The sequence below is a fragment of the Thalassophryne amazonica genome, chromosome 5, assembly GCF_902500255.1.
Source record: "Thalassophryne amazonica chromosome 5, fThaAma1.1, whole genome shotgun sequence".
In the NCBI taxonomy this organism is placed as follows: domain Eukaryota; kingdom Metazoa; phylum Chordata; class Actinopteri; order Batrachoidiformes; family Batrachoididae; genus Thalassophryne; species Thalassophryne amazonica.
Genome location: NC_047107.1, coordinates 96,167,877 through 96,181,272, shown reverse-complemented (window position 1 = coordinate 96,181,272; position 13,396 = coordinate 96,167,877). Strand labels below are relative to the sequence as shown.

At 40.1% G+C, this 13,396-nt stretch overlaps 1 protein-coding gene across 1 annotated transcript in view; it reads right to left on the bottom strand.

Annotated features, from left to right (window-relative positions):
* The window catches only part of si:dkey-21e5.1 (potassium channel subfamily T member 1), a 312,548-nt gene that overhangs the window by 119,095 nt on the left and 180,057 nt on the right, over nt 1–13,396 (bottom strand). The gene's annotated exons all lie outside the window — the stretch shown is intronic.

Sequence of the window (13,396 nt, the reverse complement as noted above, 5' to 3'; positions counted from 1 at the left end):
CCTAGGAACTACAAGTAAGCCTGCAGTCTGAGAGCGAAGCGCTCTAGTGGGGTGATATGGTACTACGAGGTCCCTAAGATAAGATGGGACCTGATTATTCAAAACCTTATAAGTAAGAAGAAGAATTTTAAATTCTATTCTAGAATTAACAGGAAGCCAATGAAGAGAGGCCAATATGGGTGAGATATGCTCTCTCCTTCTAGTCCCCGTCAGTACTCTAGCTGCAGCATTTTGAATTAACTGAAGGCTTTTTAGGGAACTTTTAGGACAACCTGATAATAATGAATTACAATAGTCCAGCCTAGAGGAAATAAATGCATGAATTAGTTTTTCAGCATCACTCTGAGACAAGACCTTTCTGATTTTAGAGATATTGCGTAAATGCAAAAAAGCAGTCCTACATATTTGTTTAATATGCGCTTTGAATGACATATCCTGATCAAAAATGACTCCAAGATTTCTCACAGTATTACTAGAGGTGTTGTGAAAGTGTAGGAACACGGACCCACAACAGGGGGCGCAATGAACGGACAATGGAGGAAGGTGAATAACAAGGTTTACTATTGTGAAACGAGCACAATGAATACAACAATCACAATTTGGGGTCGAATCCGCTGGTGTCGTGTGGGCAGGCTCGAAGGTAGGAGACGTCCGTCTCAGTCGAACCGAAACCACCCAGATCTCCTCTGCCACCGAACCCTGGAAATACTGGAACCGCCAAGTCCCGAATTCCCAGGTGGCCACTGCCTCCGCTCGTCGGATCCGGTACTGCTGGCGGGAGAGAGCAACAACACAGGCGTGGATGCGACAGCACCCAGCAACGGAGAGGGGAGAAGCCGCCTCCACCTCCAGTTACAGTATGACAGGCAGGTGAGTACTTATCTAAGCAATTCAGCTGTCCTGAAAAGGTTTAACAAATCTGTTAGCTATTTAGTCAGAATATAAATGCAGAGAACGTTACCTTCGTCTAAAGGCGATATCTCGGCACTGAGGTGGAGACGCCGTCCTCCTGATATACCTCTGTGCTGAGTGGAACAGCTGTGTCCGGTGATGGGTGACAGCTGTCACCCAGGCTGCTCCCATAAGGCGGCAGCGCCCTCTGGTGCCTGGAGCCCGCACTCCAGGCAGGGCGCCCTCTGATGGTGGTGGGCCAGCAGTACCTCCTCTTCAGCGGCCCACACAACAAGAGGTCAGGGTAATGCCATCCAGAGTAAGGATCTGGTTAGACACCATGTTTCTAAGATTTGTGGGGCCAAGTACAATAACTTCAGATTTATCTGAGTTTAAAAGCAGGAAATTAGAGGTCATCCATGTCTTTATGTCTGTAAGACAATCCTGCAGTTTAGCTAATTGGTGTGTGTCCTCTGGCTTCATGGATAGATAAAGCTGGGTATCATCTGCGTAACAATGAAAATTTAAGCAATACCGTCAAATAATACTGCCTAAGGGAAGCATGTATAAAGTGAATAAAATTGGTCCTAGCACAGAACCTTGTGGAACTCCATAATTAACTTTAGTCTGTGAAGAAGATTCCCCATTTACATGAACAAATTGTAATCTATTAGACAAATATGATTCAAACCACCGCAGCGCAGTGCCTTTAATACCTATGGCATGCTCTAATCTCTGTAATAAAATTTTATGGTCAACAGTATCAAAAGCAGCACTGAGGTCTAACAGAACAAGCACAGAGATGAGTCCACTGTCCGAGGCCATAAGAAGATCATTTGTAACCTTCACTAATGCTGTTTCTGTACTATGATGAATTCTAAAACCTGACTGAAACTCTTCAAATAGACCATTCCTCTGCAGATGATCAGTTAGCTGTTTTACAACTACCCTTTCAAGAATTTTTGAGAGAAAAGGAAGGTTGGAGATTGGCCTATAATTAGCTAAGATAGCTGGGTCAAGTGATGGCTTTTTAAGTAATGGTTTAATTACTGCCACCTTAAAAGCCTGTGGTATATAGCCAACTAACAAAGATAGATTGATCATATTTAAGATCGAAGCATTAAATAATGGTAGGGCTTCCTTGAGCAGCCTGGTAGGAATGGGGTCTAATAAACATGTTGATGGTTTGGATGAAGTAACTAATGAAAATAACTCAGACAGAACAATCGGAGAGAAAGAGTCTAACCAAATACCGGCATCACTGAAAGCAGCCAAAGATAACGATACGTCTTTGGGATGGTTATGAGTAATTTTTTCTCTAATAGTTAAAATTTTGTTAGCAAAGAAAGTCATGAAGTCATTACTAGTTAAAGTTAATGGAATATTCAGCTCAATAGAGCTCTGACTCTTTGTCAGCCTGGCTACAGTGCTGAAAAGAAACCTGGGGTTGTTCTTATTTTCTTCAATTAGTGATGAGTAGAAAGATGTCCTAGCTTTACGGAGGGCTTTTTTTTATAGAGCAACAGACTTTTTCCAGGCTAAGTGAAGATCTTCTAAATTAGTGAGACGCCATTTCCTCTCCAACTTACGGGTTATCTGCTTTAAGCTACGAGTTTGTGAGTTATACCACGGAGTCAGACACTTCTGATTTAAAGCTCTCTTTTTCAGAGGAGCTACAGCATCCAAAGTTGTCTTCAATGAGGATGTAAAACTATTGACGAGATACTCTATCTCCCTTACAGAGTTTAGGTAGCTAGGTATTCCAGACAGATCTATAATTTGAACTAAGCCAAAAACCAGGTCTGGTCTGGGAGCATACCCTGGTGTGCATCTCTGCATCCCCCACACCATGGATCCACTTTAGGTCTTACATGACATTCACCCAGTAATTTTTGATCCTATTTTGTCCTTTGACCTCCACATTAGAAATATTACGAGGACTGCTTTCTTCCACCTGTGAAAGATTCGTCCCATCCTGTCTATGGCTGATGCTGAGACCTTGATCCATGCGTTTATCTCTTCTATATTGGACTACTGCAATGTTCTATTTTCTGGTTTACCGCAGTCCAGTATTAGGGCTTTTCAATTGGTTCAAAATGCTGCAGCCAGACTTTTGACACGAAGCAGAAAGTTTTTTCCTTACCCCTGTCGCCTGTGTGCTTGCTCTAGGGGTTGGTAAGGTTAGACCTTACTTGTGTGAAGTGCCTTGAGGCAACTTTGTTGTGATTTGGCGCTATATAAATGAAATAAATTGAATTGTCTCTTGGTGCTTCAAAACCCTCACTGTGATTGAAAATGAATGGCTCCTAGTCGCTTTGCCTCTGTCGCTTGTCGCTAATGTGACCATAGGGTAAGGCATCATTTAAATAAGCACACATAGGTTGCATCAAATCTTAATGGGTTAATATAGTATGGCCCACAAAATTAGTAATGAAGCTGGTAGAACTCTGGTTGTCCAACTTTACCGGTAACTGGATGCAGGTTTTCCTGATAAACAGGGCCACAGGGGGTTAGGCTAGACAGCAGGATGTCCAAAGAGATCACAGTCTTCACCACAACCCAGTCCACAACTGTTCTCATTGCTCACATGACTGCATCTCTCCACTGGACCACAACCTCATCTTCTAATTTTGCAGATAACTCGATCATTCTCACACAACTGGTAACTGACAATGAAAATTCACACCCGGAGATGGTGGAAAACATATTTCAACAACCTGTATACAGACAAGACGAAGATGTCATGATGGTCTTCAAGAAGCGTGCTGTATTTCTTGTCTTTCTGATGCCTGATTCTGTTTTTTCTCTCTGTCTAAGGTGCAGCTCAATCCAAAGATAGGTGTGGTAGTTGTGCTGGAGGTCCTCCTGTCCTGTGCACCAGCAACATTTCCTGTATATTCGTTTTGTGAATTGTTCTGTAATTTGTGTCTGTAGCATGGCCCAAGCAGAGGGTCACCCCTTTGAGTCTGGTCTGCTTGGGCTTTCTTCCTCAGAGGGAGCTTTTTCTTACCACTGTTGCTCTGGGGGTTGGTAAGGTTAGACCTTACTTGTGTGAAGCGCCTTGAGGCAACTCTGTTGTGATTTGGCGCTATATAACTGAAAATAAATTGAAAAAAAAAAAGACATTTTATAGTGTGATCTAGAGGGCACTTTGTTCATTTCCTATTTTTTGACTTAATGCAGGAAAAAAAAAGAAAAGCCAATGAAATCATTTGCTGCAACACTACTTACCACCAGCCCACCATCTTCTCTTCTCATTGCACTTTTTTATTTTCATTATCTCAGACTTGTTGCTGTCAGTATTTTCAATGGGTCTTATGTACATTATGATCTACAACCCTTGGCAAAAATGATGGAATCACCGGCCTCGGAGGATGTTCATTCAGTTGTTTAGTTTTGTAGAAAAAAAGCAGATCACAGACATGACATAAAACTAAAGTCATTTCAAATGGCAACTTTCTGGCTTTAAGAAACACTATAAGAAATCAGGAAAAAAAAATTGTGGCAGTCAGTAACGGTTACTTTTTTAGACCAAGCAGAGGGAAAAAAAAATATGGAATCACTCAATTCTGAGGAAAAAAATATGGAATCATGAAAAACAAAAGAACGCTCCAACACGTCACTAGTATTTTGGTTGCACCACCTCTGGCTTTTATAACAGCTTGCAGTCTCTGAGGCATGGACTTAATGAGTGACAAACAGTACACTTCATCAATCTGGCTCCAACTTTCTCTGATTGCTGTTGCCAGATCAGCTTTGCAGGTTGGAGCCTTGTCATGGACCATTTTCTTCAACTTCCACCAAAGATTTTCAATTGGATTAAGATCCGGACTATTTGCAGGCCATGACATTGACCCTATGTGTCTTTTTGCAAGGAATGTTTTCACAGTTTTTGCTCTATGGCAAGATGCATTATCTTGAAAAATGATTTCATCATCCCCAAACATCCTTTCAATTGATGGGATAAGAAAAGTGTCCAAAATATCAACGTAAACTTGTGCATTTATTGATGATGTAATGACAGCCATCTCCCCAGTGCCTTTACCTGACATTCAGCCCCATATCATCAATGACTGTGGAAAATTACATGTTCTCTTCAGGCAGTCATCTTTATAAATCTCATTGGAACGGCACCAAACAAAGGTTCCAGCATCATCACCTTGCCCAATGCAGATTCGAGATTCATCACTGAATGTGACTTTCATCCAGTCATCCACAGTCCACGATTGCTTTTCCTTAGCCCATTGTAACCTTGTTTTTTCTGTTTAGGTGTTAATGATGGCTTTCGTTTAGCTTTTCTGTATGTAAATCGCATTTCTTTTAGGCGGTTTCTTACAGTTCAGTCACAGACATTGACTCCAGTTTCCTCCCATTCGTTCCTCATTTGTTTTGTTATGCATTTTCGATTTTTGAGACTTATTGCTTTAAGTTTGTCTTGACGCTTTGATGTCTTCCTTGGTCTACCAGTATGTTTGCCTTTAACAACCTTCCCATGTTGTTTGTATTTGGTCCAGAGTTTAGACACAGCTGACTGTGAACAACCAACATCTTTTGCAACATTGCATGATGATTTATCCTCTTTTAAGAGTTTGATAATCCTCTCCTTTGTTTCAACTGACATCTCTCGTGTTGGAGCCATGATTCATGTCAGTCCACTTGGTGCAACAGCTCTCCAAGGTGTGATCACTCCTTTTTAGATGCAGACTAACGAGCAGATCTGATTTGATGCAGGTGTTAGTTTTGGGGATGAAAATTTACAGGGTGATTCCATAATTTTTTCCTCAGAATTGAGTGAGTCCATATTTTTTTTCCCTCTGCTTGGTCTAAAAAAGTAACCGTTACTGACTGCCACATTTTTTTTTTCCTGATTTCTTATAGTGTTTCTTAAAGCCAGAAAGTTGCCATTTGAAATGACTTTAGTTTTGTGTCATGTCTGTGATCTGCTTTTTTTCTACAAAATTAAACAACTGAATGAACATCCTCCGAGGCCAGTGATTCCATAATTTTGGCCAGGGGTTGTAGAAGCTTTATTTGTCATTTTACACATACAACAAGATTAGGGATGCCAAATTACTTACCAAATTGAGAATTTGCAGCAATAGAATTCATAGTCAACATATCAACATGCAGCCCTGCAAGAATGGCCAAGTATCTAGGTGCAAGCAGACTCTTGCCAAATGTACAGAATGCTGGGATCGGCTCCATCATCTGCCTGCTTTTAATGGGATCATGTCAGGTTTAGGAGCATGTGCCGGTGCTGTGGCTCGCTGCATCCATCACTTTATAAAACGGACCTGGCTTCCAACTGGCAACCACCCAGGCAGACCTGGCATCCATCAATATTTCCGAAAAGTAACCACAGCCAGGCCTCATGTGTCGTGATGCCAAAGTTAAGCACCGTACAAATAAAGGCTGAAAAATGCCCCCCCCCACCACCTAAAAATGGTTTTGTCAAGCATACTGTATTTAGTTTAGTCATCACTCTGCTGCTCTGTCTGCACGTCACTTGCGCTATTTCCCCATTGTGCAAACCACAGTTTACTGCAAAGACATCAGAGACTCTCTGCTGACTATGATGTCCAATAATTTAGTGGGGCTCCCGTGAACTATCAGGATGGTCCCACAAAGCAGTGATATAGGCAGCAAAGAAGCACTCTGGTCACTGAACAAGCACCTTTCCCAGTGATCCAAATCAAATCAAATTTATTAATTTGTATAGCGCCAATTCACAACAAGGTCGCCTCAAGGCGCTTCACAAAACACAATTCGAAAACAGAACAAAATTAATTAAAAGATCAAGAGGCACAATAATAGAGTAAAAACATAAAAAAGTAAAATAAATAAATAAGCACATAAAAACATAATATACTAATGATAAGACTGGGAAAACAGGTGGGACTGGGAAAACAGGTGGGGCCATCACCCTTTTCTTTCCTAAGAAGGCAAACAAGTCCTTTCTTCCAGTCTGTTGGGATGACACCTGTCTCCCAGGTGGAAGCAAAGATTGTTTTGGGAGTTTATCAAAAATTCACAATATTATAATTAAATACACTGGACATAAAAAAGAAATCTCTCCATTACTACTGTGGTGGGACTTCTGTAAACAGTGACGCAGAAGTAAAACTCTACCTATCATCCATCTCTACCCATCTTATCATCATCATCCATCCATATCATCCACCCTCGCTGTGTGAGGGAGAGATTCCGCAGATAGTTTCTCCCGGCTGCTGTCAGACTGTACAATGAACAATGCTAGTACTGTGGTAACCATAGCAACCAGGTCATTAATCATGTCATTACCTGCTGTATTTATTAGGTGCAATAATTTAACTTATGGTGCACTCAAGTCACTTTACATATATTACATTACATATTACATATATATATTACTTATATTTTAACCTGTCCATATTGTAAAGTAACTTATCGTTCATTTCACGGTGAAGTCATTTTATCTGATCACTCACATCCTGACAGTGTATATCATCCCAGCAGTGCAGCACTGAACTCAACAATGGTAGCCTTAGCTTTACCCGGCACTCAGTGCTTTTTTAGTTCTTGTTTTTAAGAGATGCTTGTTTGTTTTATTGCATGCCCTTCTGTCTACTCCTACTGTTCTATGCTGCGATGTGACACTGACATTTCCCCATTGAGGGATGAATAAAGGCTTTTCTTATCTTATCTTATCCTATTAGCCCTTCTGACAACTGTTCTGGCAAACTGTTAAAAATAAAAACGATTCCAGGCACATCCTTTAGAAGTGTGCTCAATATAGAAGCTGCAAGGATTCTAAAAATATTAGAGAATAATGCAGACATAAATATTGAAAATCTGTGTTGATAGCTTCTACTTTTGTTCACGCAAGGTGCATCTAAAACCATCCTTTTGTGAAGGCACTAATGTATTTGTTTGCACTTCTTTGGCAATTCTTACAAAGTGATTCACATCATTACAACAATTCAGTGACAGTGGAATCCTCCCTAATTTGACCCAGAAAAACTCAGTCAAGGATGGCACCCACTGAGATCTCACAAGAAGATCCTGAATTGAACTTGTATCTCAAATGTTTTGGGTATGCGGTAAATGCCTATTTTTACAAGCTGACCAAGACTTGACCTTCAAAACATAAGTCCAGGTTGCTGCCCTCTGAACTCACAAGAGGGTTATGAGGTGAATTTGTATCCATCTTACATCCATCAACAATTTCGTAATGAGCAACTGCACAACAAAAGCCACGGACTTGTGTGAAGCTGGATGAATGTAGACAGTGGTGGAGTCCATTTGTTAGGCTAAAAAAATAAAACAATTTAGTTTGGGTGCAAATGACTGCTACCTCCCCACCTTGATTTGAGTCACAAGCAACGTCAGATAAAGGGTCCATGTTAGAAGTAGATCAATATCTGGATTCAGGGATGCCACACATAAACTGATCATATCCAGGTTATGTTGCCATATCAGATTATTTATTAATAATGATTTAGTGTGTAGTCACTAGGTGTGTGCTGATCCAATATTTTGGCACAACACCAGTATGATATTGGTAAAAATTGCATAATTAGATATCGGAAATTAACAAGCCTCCCCCCCCCCCCCCCCCCCCCCCACTCTCGCAAAAATAAAAAATAAAAGAAATAATGTGATCCAGTCTGAATCTTCTATCACACACCTGAGTCATGTTGTGGGCTATGTATTGTTTTACACCTTTTTTAAAAAATATTTACGTATAATTTTTTCATAAAAAAATCTGCACATCACTTATAAAGTGAAAACATAAAAGTGCAATCAAAATACATAATTGTGCCACAACATGAACCTTCAAAAATACCCAACACCAATATCTCAGCCATAGACCCTCCAAAATAATACATAAAATAAATAAACAATGAAGATAATGAAAAAACTCACACTCCAGTGAAAATCATTTCATTCAGGTCCAACATTTTTCAAAGATCTAAGATAAACAAAAAAACTCTCGCACACTGCCTCACTTGCAACACAACACAAGGGTGAATTTAATCAAGCAAACACGCAACGTTTCGGCCAAAAGCCATCATCAGGCAAATAATTTCCATGAATGAAAAGCCATCTTAAATAGGGTGTGGCTGATTACATCACAGGATGTTGTCATAGAAAAAAAACAACCTTTTTAATATACACTTCCATAAAACTCATACAATAATGTATGTCACAATGAAACATATTACATAAAAAACAGATATATATGACAGCTCAATAGACATACACACACATATACATATATATACATATATACACATACATATGCACGCACATACCCATTCATCAAGAGACCTGCCTCAATAAATAAACTAGACAGAGGAAATGGAGCATATACCATAGGACTATAATAGAAAAATGTCATAAGAAGATATTGAGAATCAGTTCATCATTAAGCCCCTTAGGTGCCAAAGTTTGTAATGTTTCAATCCAGTAGGCCTCTTTTTTTTTCAAAAGTTTATCATGGTCTCCCCCTCTAAGGGGAGGAGGGACCTGTTCAATGCCACAAAAAACGAAGAGTGCTTACATTATGATGTGCATCATTGAAATGAATGGCTACTGGATAATTCCTGTCATTTCTGCAAATTGAACTTTTGTGTTCACTTATTCTTTGTTTTAATTGTCTTATGGTCTTGCCCACATATGCTAAACCACAAGGACAGCGTAAGAGATAAATCACATGTGCGGATACACAAGTTATTACATTCCGAATGGATATTTTTTTTCCGCTGTGGGGGTGCTGGAAAAAAGTATTTTCATAAGTATTATTACATTGCGCACAATTCCCACACCGGTAATTTCCATTCGGAATAGGTGCCAGTAAACTCTGGATAGATGTAACTTTAGGGGTAACGTTGGCACGAACAAGGTAGTCTCTAAGATTCCTACCTCTCCTGACAAAAAGGGGAGGGTATCTAAAAATTGTAGAGAGCTCACGATCAGATGTCAAAATGTGCCAGTGTTTTTTAAAAATAGCCTTGATGGTAGCAGAGTGAGGAGAATACTGTGTAATGCAGGTAACAGAGAATTCCTTTTTCTGTTTCACAGTCTTTTTTAACAGTTCTGAACGTGTTGTCTTCAAAGCCAGGTCATATGCCTTCTCAACCCAAATGGATGGGTAACCCCTTTCTATGAATCTTCTTTTCATTTCCCCTGCCTGTTCGATGAAATTTTCATCAGAATGGCAAATACGCCTAAGTCTGTAAAACTGGCTAATGGGGAGACCCTTTTTGAGCGATGTAGGGTGAAAACTAGAAGCTAACAGCAAAGTATTTCTATCAGTCTCCTTCCTATATAAAGAAGTGATGATAGTACCATTAGCTTTCATAACCAGCATATCCAAAAAACTGACTCTTTCAGTACTGTATTGCGATGTAAAAAATAAACTTGATTCAAAGCTGTTCAACAAGTTAACAAATTCATTGACCTCTTGTGGGCTGCCATTAAAAACACAAAAAATATAATCAATGTATGTGAACCATTTAAGAATATTACACATAAACAGATTTTTTTTTTCCTGATTAAACATAAATTGCTTTTCAAAAAATCCAACATACAAATTTGCATAATTGGGTGCACAAATGGTACCCATACTTGTACCAGATATTTGTAGATAAAACTCATTTTCAAAGCAAAAATAGTTGTGTTTCATGATAAATTCAGTGAAATCCAAAATCAGTTCCTTTGGAGGACTAGATGAACTCTCTCTCTGTTGGATGTAATGCCTTAATGCCTCTATACCTCCTTCATAGGGAATATTAGTATAAAGGTTAGTGATGTCTAATGTTAACATGAGGACACTCTCAGGTAAATAAGATCAGAACATTTTTCTATAAAGTCACTTGAGTCTCTTATATATGATGGAAGGGTGTGAACAAATGGCTTGATATAATAATCCACATACGTGGAAAGAGGGGACTACAAAGTCATTTTGAGCCACTATAGGGCGCCCTGGAGGATTACTCAAAGATTTATGTATTTTCAGAATAGTATATATAACAGGGCATATGGGATATTTGCAAAACAGGAATTCAAAATCATGCTCCGTAATCCACTTTTTAGACTTAGCTTCTTCAAGATAAAACAAAAGTTTTTTTCTGAAAGAGCATAGTGGGATTATGGTCCAAGGATGTTTAGGGAGCCGAAAGGAGAACACCGGAAAAATAGTAGATGCAGAATGTCTAATTTGGAAAAAAAATAAATAAATAAATGAGATGAGGGTAGGACATATAAGGAAGGCATATCAGTAAAATTAAGAAAGATATTATACCTTAAAATATCCCGAAAACATTTAATGCCCTTCTTATCCCATGGGTGAAATGCAGTGTCTAAGAAGGAGGGAGGAAAGAGGTGATTATGACATAAAGGGCCAGGTGTTGTGTGGGCCGCCAGAAGAGGAGGTACTGCTGGCCCACCACCAGAGGGCGCCCTGCCTGAAGTGCGGGCTTCAGGCACGAGGGGGCGCTGCCGCCATGGACACAGCCGGGGGTGACAGCTGTCGCTCATTACCTCTTGACAGCTGTCACCCATCTACTCAACATCATCTCACTCCATAAAGACCAGACGTCATCTCCACCTCGTTGCCGAGATATCATACTTCATTGGAGGTAATATCCTCAGCCATTTGTGTTTCTAATAAGCTGTATATTGTGAGTGTTTGCAGGAGTACTGGTCCCTCTTCTTGTGGAGGCTGAGTGAGTGCAGGACGGCACTCTTTTCCTCTGAGGGATCACTGTAAATACCTCAGCATTCTGAGTGAGAGGTGGAGGTGGCATTCCCACCGTTGTTGTTACTGGGTGTACACACACCCACACTTGACTGTCTTTGTTCTTCGCCAGCAGTACCAGATCCGACAGTCGGGGACGGTGATCACCTGGGAATTCGGGACTTGGCGGCTCCAGTATTCACCAGGTTCTGGGGCGGCGGAAATCGTGTGGTTCCGGCTCTTCTTAGGACAGACGTCTTCTATCCTCGAGCCTGCCCACACGTCACCTTTATGTATTGACTGTTATGATATTCTGAGATTGTCTGTATGTTCGTTGTGCACATTCACAACATTAAATTGTTATATTTTGGCTCATCTATTGACCGTTCATTTGCGCCCCCTGTTGTGGGTCCGTGTCACTACACTTTCCCAACACCAGGAGCAGAAGCAGAAACAGATTTGAAGTGAAGTCAAAACTGATAGCATATTTTAAGGGAGGCAAGTACAACAGGATTATCTGTGTACCGAGACAGGGACACAGGGAGAGACGTAAATAATAAGGATTAACCCGACTGAGCTTCTAAGTGACACCAAGGTGCATCAGGATCTTTTAACCAATAAATGTATTTTGAGTGTTAGCTGCCCAGTAATAATACATCAAATTAGGTAAAGACAGGCCTCCACTGAGCTGACATTTTTGTAGGAATGATTTATGAACCCTGGGAGTTTTACTTCTCCATATAAATGAGGAAATCATTTGATGTATAGATTTAAAAAGGATTTGGGTAAGAACAGAGGAATACACTGAAAAAGGTATAAAAACAAAGCAAAATATTCATTTTCACTATATTAATCCTACCGAAAAGAGATACTGGTAAACTGGCCTCTTTTTTGAAAAGATGATCTTATATTGGACAATAATGGAGTAGAATTTGCAGCCTGCAGAGCATGAGGTGAACCAGTTAAATTCTCTCTCAAATACCTAAAAACAGACCGAGTCAGATGGAAAGGCAGATCAGTTTGTAAGATAAGTCACTGTGCAGCTACATTTATAGGCAAGAATTCACTTTTTTGTATGTTAAGCCTATATCAAGAAAAAGAGCCAAAATTCTGGACCATTCATGCCCTTCACATTCCAGGATAAGAATCTAATGGGATTACCCACAGTACTACTGTCAGCCATATGTGCAATTTTCCAGCAGTATTACTGTGTGGGTAGGGTCCCATATTGACAAAAAAGGTCTGCCATCTTGGATGTTAACCACTCATTGTCTTGTCAGAGTGTAGAGTATTCAGCCTTGAGCTGATCCAAATGTTGGTCAAAGTCAGTGTGCATATTAATTCAAGAGAATTAATACGTAAACTGTGGTCAGACACTGCCGATTGGACACTGTCCAGCTTAGATGACAAACTTTCAAAAGTTTGTGGTCTTCCAGCAGAAGGTGAGTCTCCGCCATAGTTACATGTGCAGCATGCGGCTACGTTTCTCTGTCTCGTTTGGACATACTCTTTGACTTGGACATTTTGCAGACAGTCAAAAAGCAGTAAATACAAAAAATAATAAAAATAAAACTAGGAATCCAAACGCAAAGTGTGAGGTTTGCAGGGCAAAAAATTTGACAGTGCAGTGGAGCGGGCCAAGTACGCATCTACTCACTAAGCGCCATACCGGAAGTCTGTTTGTTTCACACCTTGAGTTGATGTTTGATTCATGGCTCGATTATCAGGTACACCGTGATAAATGTATAGATTAACAGATTAGTTGTTTTAAGACAGGGAAAATGG